The sequence below is a fragment of the Belonocnema kinseyi genome, chromosome 4 (assembly GCF_010883055.1).
Source record: "Belonocnema kinseyi isolate 2016_QV_RU_SX_M_011 chromosome 4, B_treatae_v1, whole genome shotgun sequence".
NCBI lineage: Eukaryota > Metazoa > Arthropoda > Insecta > Hymenoptera > Cynipidae > Belonocnema > Belonocnema kinseyi.
Window position 1 is genome coordinate 11,903,519 of NC_046660.1, and position 9,004 is coordinate 11,912,522.

Genomic DNA, 9,004 nt, shown 5'->3' on the forward strand with positions numbered 1-9,004 from the left:
ATGAGTGATTTGAACAAGTTTCACAGAGCAATGTTCGTAGGAAATTCGAATTTTCTTATACAGGTATGCTACAAGAGTCTGATCACAAATTCTAACCAAAATAGTTGAATCTTCAAGACAAAAAGAAGAATTTTTAGGAGACAGTCGAATTATGAACCAAAAACTGATCTACCAAAAAAAAGTTTAATTTTCGACAAAAAAATTGCTTCTAACCAAATAGTTTAATCTTTTATCAAATAGTTCAATTTATAACCTAAAAACTACAAAGAATAATTTTCAACCAAATAGTTGAATTTTCATAACACAAAATTATTTATCAACCAAACTGTTGCATTTAAAACCGAATGTTGAACTTTCAATCAAAAAAGGGACGAATTCTGGATAAAATAGTTGAAAATTTTACCACATAGTTAAATTTTCAAACTACAGAGATGACTTTTCAACCAATAACTTTTCTACCAAAAAAGTTTAATTTTCGACTAAAAAATTATTTCTAACAAAAATAGTTGCATTTTTAACCCATTAATTGAATTTTCAAAATACGAAGATAAAATTTTAACCAAATTTTCAAAAAAAAAAAAAAAAAAATTTCAAACAAAAAAGATTGAAGATCCATCAAAAATAGTAATAGTAATAATAGTAATAGTTGATACTTAAAAAAATATTTTATTTTTAAATTCAAGACAGTTGGATTCAACCAAAAAGACGAAATTGTAAAAATAGGTGAGTAATAAAAATAAAAAATATTCTAATTTTGAATTAAACAGTTACATATTTTTCTAAATAAAAAATTTAATTTCTACTAAAAATGATGAATGATTAAATCAAAAAGATGACTATGCAACAAAAGAGTTTCATTTTTAAGCTAAAAAGATGAAATTTCTACAAAACAGTTGGATTTTCAACAAAAAGAGTAATTTTCGAATAAACAGTTAAATTTTTTAATAAAAACGATGGACTTGAAACCAAAAATAGGATATTAAAATTATTATTTCGAAAAATTAAATTTCAATAAAAAAAGAAAATTCAACAAAACATCAAATTTCAACCAAGTATATGTATTTTAAACTAATCGAACGATTGTTAAACAACGTAATCCAACTTGCCAACAAGCTCCTGAATTTTCAATCAAGAAGCTTAATTTTCTATATCAAAAATGCGGAATTTTTAATAAAACACATGAATTTTCATCGAAGTAGTTGAATTTATAACTAAAAACTATCGATTAGAAACAAAAAATGAAAAAATGAAATCTTTATTTTAAAAAAAATTAATTTAAGAAAAAAACGAATTTTCAGAACTATACTTCATTCTTCAATCAATGAAATGAATTTCCTACAAACTAACATAACTTCGAAGCAAACAATTGAATTTTCAATCAAAAATATGAATTTACCATGAAAAACTTAATGCTTGTAATTAAATTTTCAACTAAGAATGATAAATTCTCCATAAAAAATTGAATAATTAAATTTTCAGTTAATAAGAAAATTAATTTTCAACCAAAAAAGAAAACAGGCCTAGAAATATGACTAACTGTATACAAAATTGTTAAAAAATAATTAAATTTTCAACCAAATTGCAAAATAAAAAAAAGATGAAATAGGAATCTAAAATATAGTAGTAAGCTATTTAATTAAAAATAATTAACTTTCAACACAAAATAATGGGATTTTATTATAGGGTTCTATTTATTTAGTTCGAATTTAAGCGACACCAAAAGAAAAAAATGGAAGTTTCTTTTTTAAAAAACGATCCCTTTATAATAAAGGGAAGCAATATTCAAGAAAATAAAATATATTTCTATAAAATATTATGGAAAATGTAGTATCGGTTAAGTTTTGTGAACCTAGCCAAGTCGAATTTTCTATCCAAAAAGACAAATTTTTAACAAAAAGTGGAAGTTTCGAGGTAAAAAGATGACCTTTAAATAAAATTGTTTAATTTTCAACCAAGTAAGTGAAACTGAAAACCCTAATCCAAATCGTAATTAATAATCGTAATTAATCGTAATTTATTGTTTAATTCAATGTAATTGTTAACGACAATTAACTTAAATTAGGCTTACCTCCCTTTTTTTATAAAAAAAAAATGAAATTCCACCAAAGCATTTACGATGAAAAAAGTCTACCAATGAAACTACATGAATTTATAAAAACAAAATTGAGCAAATAATTGGGGAAAAATCTATATAATTAATTCATAATAAATATAATCTAGACAAGTTGTATATTGTATAAAATGGCTACCTAAAATCTATTCAAAAAATGTCGATAGGGTTTGAATTATAGCAATCTGAATGTAAAACATGCTTTAAGTTTATGAAAGTATTTTTTTTAAATCCATATACCGATGATGAATTCATTATCCAATACTTGTAATCAGCACACTTACCTGTAACAAAAAAGAAAATTGATTAGTTAAACAACTAGACACGTTTTGTTAAAACTAGCAACAAAATTTTGTTGATTTGATACTAATTTTAAAAGCAGTTCAAGAGTAGAAAGTGAAGAAAATGGTCTCCAGCTTGTTAAATTATTACCGAATAACTCAACCTCTTGATAAATTTGCCAAGCCCTGAAAATAGTTCCTGAAGCTAAATTCTTTAACATTATTCAAAAACTTATAACGCAATAAATTATCCATTTCCTTCAGGCGAAGATTCACTTTTGTTTTAACAGATCGGATTTTTGCTGGGACTTTCCTCTAAGCTCTAATATCTTTAGATTGTTTTTTCTAGTAACAGCTGTACTTACATAGTTTTTTAATGAACCCTTTGATCTAAAGAAAATTTTGTTTCTAGATTAACTGACAATCCCTCTTTCTCTCTCTCTTTAATCAACTGATATTAATTTCCCCTTTGATTCGGGTTTTCAATTTGTTTTCGGAATGATGCTTTTGATGAGAAATGATGGCGGAATTCTTTTGACGATTCAGCAAGGCCTCTGATAACAAGATCTGACAGATACTCCGCTTTTGAGGGCATTTTCACTGAGTGACAGCATTTACCACATCAACCACGAGAAGGATTTAAGAGAGAGGGAGTGTACAATGTACATTTATGTGGGATTGATGTGACAAAGAGCCATTAATAAAGGGCGAATTGGAACCTAATTTAGGACACATGAACGGAAACAATTTCTACCAAAGTTCATCCAGGGATTAATTAATCCTCATCTACTTCTAGTTTTAATTATTATTTGTTATTATTATTATTCGTTGCCCAATCAACAATTTTTACAGCTCTAGACTACGAATAACATTAACGAATATCCAATCTGAAACAATTCCATATGGTGGCCGCCAAACTTTATTTTCAAAATTCCTTGACTTATCTCTGATTTTTCTCTGAATATTTTTTGATTTTCCCTGACAATTAATATTTAAAGATCAAAACTCTAACCTTGTAGCAATCTTGACATAGATTTTTTTTTTATTAAATAAAATAATTTTGAGTTTAAAGAACCCCGCAGCAAGTATACATGAAATGGATTTCGGTCGATTTTGATTAAACTTCGTAAAATTGTAGTTCTTAATGTCTCGATCAAAAGTGTTATGGGGCACAAAGTCCGAAAATGGACAGTTTTCCAGTTATAGGGGGTTAAACATCCAACCCTTTTAAGAAAAATTATCAAATATCTCGAAAACTGCAGCTCTGCGAAAAAAATGTTCCCTATAAAAGTGATTGGGCTCTAACGGGGAAATGCAAAGAAAGTCATGGCCTTAAGACACAGGTCATTTTTCAAGGTCATTCAATGTGAACTTGTTATTTATTGCTAATATTCAGCCAATAAAGACAAATCTTGCCTTCATAGGCTAGATAATGACTAAATCGCACTCATGACTTGCCTTCATTGGCCGGATATTGCCTAAATCAAGCTCATTTCATGCCTTCATTGGCTAGATATTGACACCATCCTGGACAAATCTTGCCTACATTGGCTAGATAATGACTAAATCGCACTCACGACTTGCCTTCATTGGCCGGATATTGCCTAAATCAAGCTCATTTCATGCCTTCATTGGCTAGATATTGACACCATCCTGGACAAATCTTGCCTACATTGGCTAGACAATGACTAAATCTCGCTCATCTCTTGCCTTCATTGGCTAGATAATGACTAAATCGCACTCATGACTTGCCTTCATTGGCCGGATATTGCCTAAATCAAGCTCATTTCATGCCTTCATTGGCTAGATATTGACACTATCCTGGACAAATCTTGCCTACATTGGCTAGATAATGACTAAATCTCGCTCATCTCTTGCCTTCATTGGCTAGATATGACTAAATAGCACTCATGACTTGCCTTCATTGGCTGGCTATTGACTAAGTCATTCTCATTTCTTGCCTTTATGGGTTCTATATTGATTTCCTCTTCATATCTTGTCTTTATTGGCTGAATATTAGCAATAAATGACAAGTTCACATTGAATGACCTTGAAAAATGACCTGTGTCTTAAAGCCATGACTTTCTTTGCATTTCCCCGTTAGAGCCCAATCACTTTCATATGGGACATTTTTTTCGCAGAGCTGCAGTTTTCCAAATATTTGGTCATTTTTCTTAAAAGGGTTGGATGTTTAACCCTCTATAACTCGAAAACTGTCCATTTTCGGACTTTGTGCCCCATAACACTTTTGATCGAGACATTGAGAACTACAATTTTACGAAGTTTAATCAAAATCGACCGAAAGCCATTTCGTGTACATTTGCTGCGCGGTCCTTTATAAATAATGAATTTATTATTCTCAGGGCTAGTCTAATTTAATAGTAAAAAAGTAAAAAAGTACAAAAGTAACTAAAAGAGACTAACTTCTAACCCAAAACGTGACTAGAATTGACTAACACTGAGAAAACGAACCGTTAATCGAGCTGGATAAATAGCTCGGTTAGACATATTATTTGAAAAGAACAGAGTAATGGTTGTAAGTAATCATGTGCTTGTTGCTATCACAGCCGAGCTAAAACGGTCAAAGTCAAATGGTAAAAAATAACACATTACTTGGTTGTCAGAAGCGAGTTTGACTCTGCAAAATTTGAATGAGTAGTTGTTTGCTAAAATAAAACGATTTTTTCAGTTAAAAGCAAACAAATGCTTCGTGATAAATTTTAACCAAGCTGCACCTAGTAGTTATATTTTCACAAGCAAACTAGTCACTTTTCACACAACCAATATACTTGTTATTTTTTCTCAAGGATATTGTCTGTTTTTAATCAATCAAATTTACTGGGTTCTTTTTTAACATTCTTAGTAGCTGAATCTAACAAATTGAAGTTGATTAGTTTTAAGCAAGCGCTTTTGAACATGATACAAGTGAACCAAGTTGAGTTGCGAGTTTTTAACCGAGTAGAGATATAATTTTAGCAGAATTGCGCATGTGTCGCAGTAAGGACAGTCGAAGGGACTGTTGTCTGCGCACAGGAATTTAAGGGAAATTAGAAAAATTCGATGAAATTTATAAAAAATCAATATTTCAATTTTTTATTATTTATTTGTATTATATATTATTTTATACTATTTTAATTATTTATTAATACTTAAATAATGAAAAATTTAAGTGAATTGATAGAAATTGAAAAATATGAAAAAATGTATTTAATTCAGTAAGTGTGAAGTGAGTTTAGAAATTCAAGGGAATTCAAAAAGATTTGATGAAATGCCTAAGATTCAAGATGCGAATTTTAAAATGAATTAAATAAAATCTAAAAAAAAATCCATTGAATTTAGTTAAATTGGGCCAATCTAGAAAGAATCAAGTGAATTAAAAAAAAGTCAAGAGAATTAAAAAAATATATTTATAATAATTCGGAGTAAATTACGAAATTGGAAAAATTATTTTAAAATCTCTTAAAATATTCGAAAACGTAAAAAATCTCTCACTTTTTGAGAATAATTTTTTTGAAATTCATAAAAATATTTTTAAATCCCGGAAATCTGTATGGATCTTGATGAAATTTCCTGATATCGTGGAAAATTTCTTAAAATACCTTGAGAGCTTTTAAGACCCCATACAATCGATCCATATACTTCGAAATTCTTAGCAATTCTGTACAAACACATGATGATTTTTCAAATTCCTTGCAATCTTTTAAAATACCCTAAAATATTTCCAATCCTTTAAAATCTTTTGAAATTCCTTAAAACTTTTTGAAAATTCCCTGTGATTTTTAGAAATATCCTAAAATACCCTAAGATATTTCGAATCCTTTAAAATCTTCTAAAATGCTTTGAAATTTTGTAAAATACCCTGGAATTTTTTGAAAACTTTGGAATTTCTTCAAATTACTAAAAATTCATCGAAAATGCCTTGGAATCTTTTAAAATCCCTTGAAAACTATTAAAAATTTCTTGGAATCTTTCAACATGCCCTAAAATATATCACAATAATACAACAAAATTCAGAAATAGGTATAGACCAGAAATTCATTGACTTTTGCAATTTTTTTTTTCCAAAATCCTTGACATTGCGTGACCAACATAATTCCCTGTCTTTTTCCTCACTTCCAGGTGTTTCCTGACCTGCGGCCACCCTGTTTTGAATCTTTGATACCCTTTCAAGATCCACTTGAAATTCTCTAAAACCCTTATAATCTTAAAAATATCATAAAAGCTTTAAAATTTTGTCGGTTTAACCATAGAATATGGTTATTATATGAGCAACAAAATAGTTTCACCATAAAGTGCCTTAATGTACCAAACCGCGCTAAAACATGCCATCAAAGCAACGTATGTTAGGGAATTACATTATAAGAACTATAAAGTATGTCGTAAGTGGAAACTGGAAAAAATAATTACTTCTACAATAAAACTCGTAGTGCTAAAAAAATTCTAATGTATCCTATAATGAAGTAGAAACAAAAAAAAAGAAATTGCAATAAAAACTACAAAATCGTTTTGTTGAGCCAATCAAATTATTTTGTTAGAGCGTTTATTTGAACTAACCAAAAATTTGGTAGGCACAACCAAAAATTTTGTAGATTGTACAAACTTATTTGGTTAAATTTACCAAATATTTGTAAGCTCAAACCCAATGATTTTTTAGACTTGACAAAAAATATTTTTGATTTTACAAAATAGTTTTGCGGAAAGAAATAAATATTATTATAATGAAAATAAAATTATTTTTTGCCGAGCTAACTAAACTTTGGTACACTTAAAAAAAAAACAGTTTTGCTGAAGTAATACAATTTGTTTCAAGGAACAATTATTTTGTTACGGGAAAAATATATTTTGCAAATAAAACATAAAATATTTTCCGTATGAGAAAAAAATGTAAGGACAAAATGTACTGATTCAATAAAATGTATTTGATATATAAAATTCGTTTAATTAATCACAAATAGGTTTCAGAATACTCGGAAATTAGATGAAAGAGTATGATTAATTAAAAAATTTCTCTTTAATACTTTAATATACTTTAAATACTTTCTTAATTAATTTTATGTATGTTTTAAGTATTAGAGATTAAATACAACGAATAATAAAAGTGTACAAATCATTTACATTGAGATAAAATGCTCTGCAAAAGTTTGGACTCACTTAGAAAAATCTTTTTTTGTTGTTGTATTTATCGCTTTAATTATACCGGAGCTAAAAAAATGTCTCTTTAAAATGTTGATTGTTTTCGAAATTCTGTTTAAAATAAGCCCAGGGTGAAACCAATTTGTCTAGTTTTTAAGCAGATATTGCAAAAATAGTGTAAATTTCCATGTTTTCTTAAATTTTCAATAACTTCCGAAATAGTCAACGTTTTTCAATGTTCTTGGGCTCATTTTGAAGTTTTTTTTTTTCGCCGTATCGCAACAGTTTACGAATATAAATCGTAAAAAATTTCTTTTCGAATTGCAAAAACTTGAAGTTGCAATAAAAAAGTTGGATACATTTGAAAACATCTTATTTGTAGGCAAATCAGGATAAAAAATAAATAAATATATATTTTGGGGAAATTACATAGAAAAATCATGATTATATGTTTCATATATTTTACAAAAATATTTTTGTTACTAAAAATAATATTTCAATTTTTTCAACTTTCTTGTTAAAAATTCAAGTTCTTGCAATTCGAAAAGGAATTTTTTAAGATTCATACTCGTAAGCTGTTGTGATACGGTGAAAAAAAAATTCAAAATGAGCCCAAGGACATTGAAAAACGTTGACTATTTCGGAAGTTATTGAAAATTTAAGAAAACATTGAAATTTACACTATTTTTGCAATATCTACTTAAAAACTAGACAAATTGGCTTCACCCTGGGCTTATTTTAAACAGAATTTTGAAAAAAAATCAACCTTTTAAAGAGACATTTTTTTAGCTCCGGTATAATTAAAGCGATAAATAAAAAAAAACGATTTTTCTAAATGAGTCCAAACTTTTGCAGGGCAGTGTACATCTATTGAAGATCTCAGGCCCCATTCATCTAAAATTTTTAAATCTATTAGGTCGAAGCGTCAGCCATCCTAACGTTTGATCGAAACAAACACAACTCTTTTTTTAAATTTATTTTATTTGATAGAACTACAAATAATATTAACGCACGGAAAAAAATTCTTGAGGCAAACGAGTGAGTCGAGAATAAATTAAACTCAAAGAAAGTGTGCGCTTGGATTAGGTAAAGGTTTAGTTAGAAGAGTTAAAAATTTCGTTACTTTATGTAAATTGTTCTTGTAAATCATTAATTTGGACAAAATTGCTAAGTTCGAAAGTATACTATTTTCGACAGATTATGTATAATTGTATTATCTTCAGATTAGAAAAAATTTTAGTTTTTATAGAAATATATTCACTTACAGTAGCCAATCTTTCGTCTGGTATCGCGAAAACGAATTTCCCTGAAATCCGTGTAATGCATTTGAAGGTCAAGTTTGTTGTTTTTATCGCGTTTCTTGATATTTCAATATAGGTATCGCCTACAATCGAAACAAATGTAAATTATTATTGCTGCATCATAAACTCCATTTAATATTAACAATCGCGCACATTTTAAGTGGTAAAAAGCGTTTAAT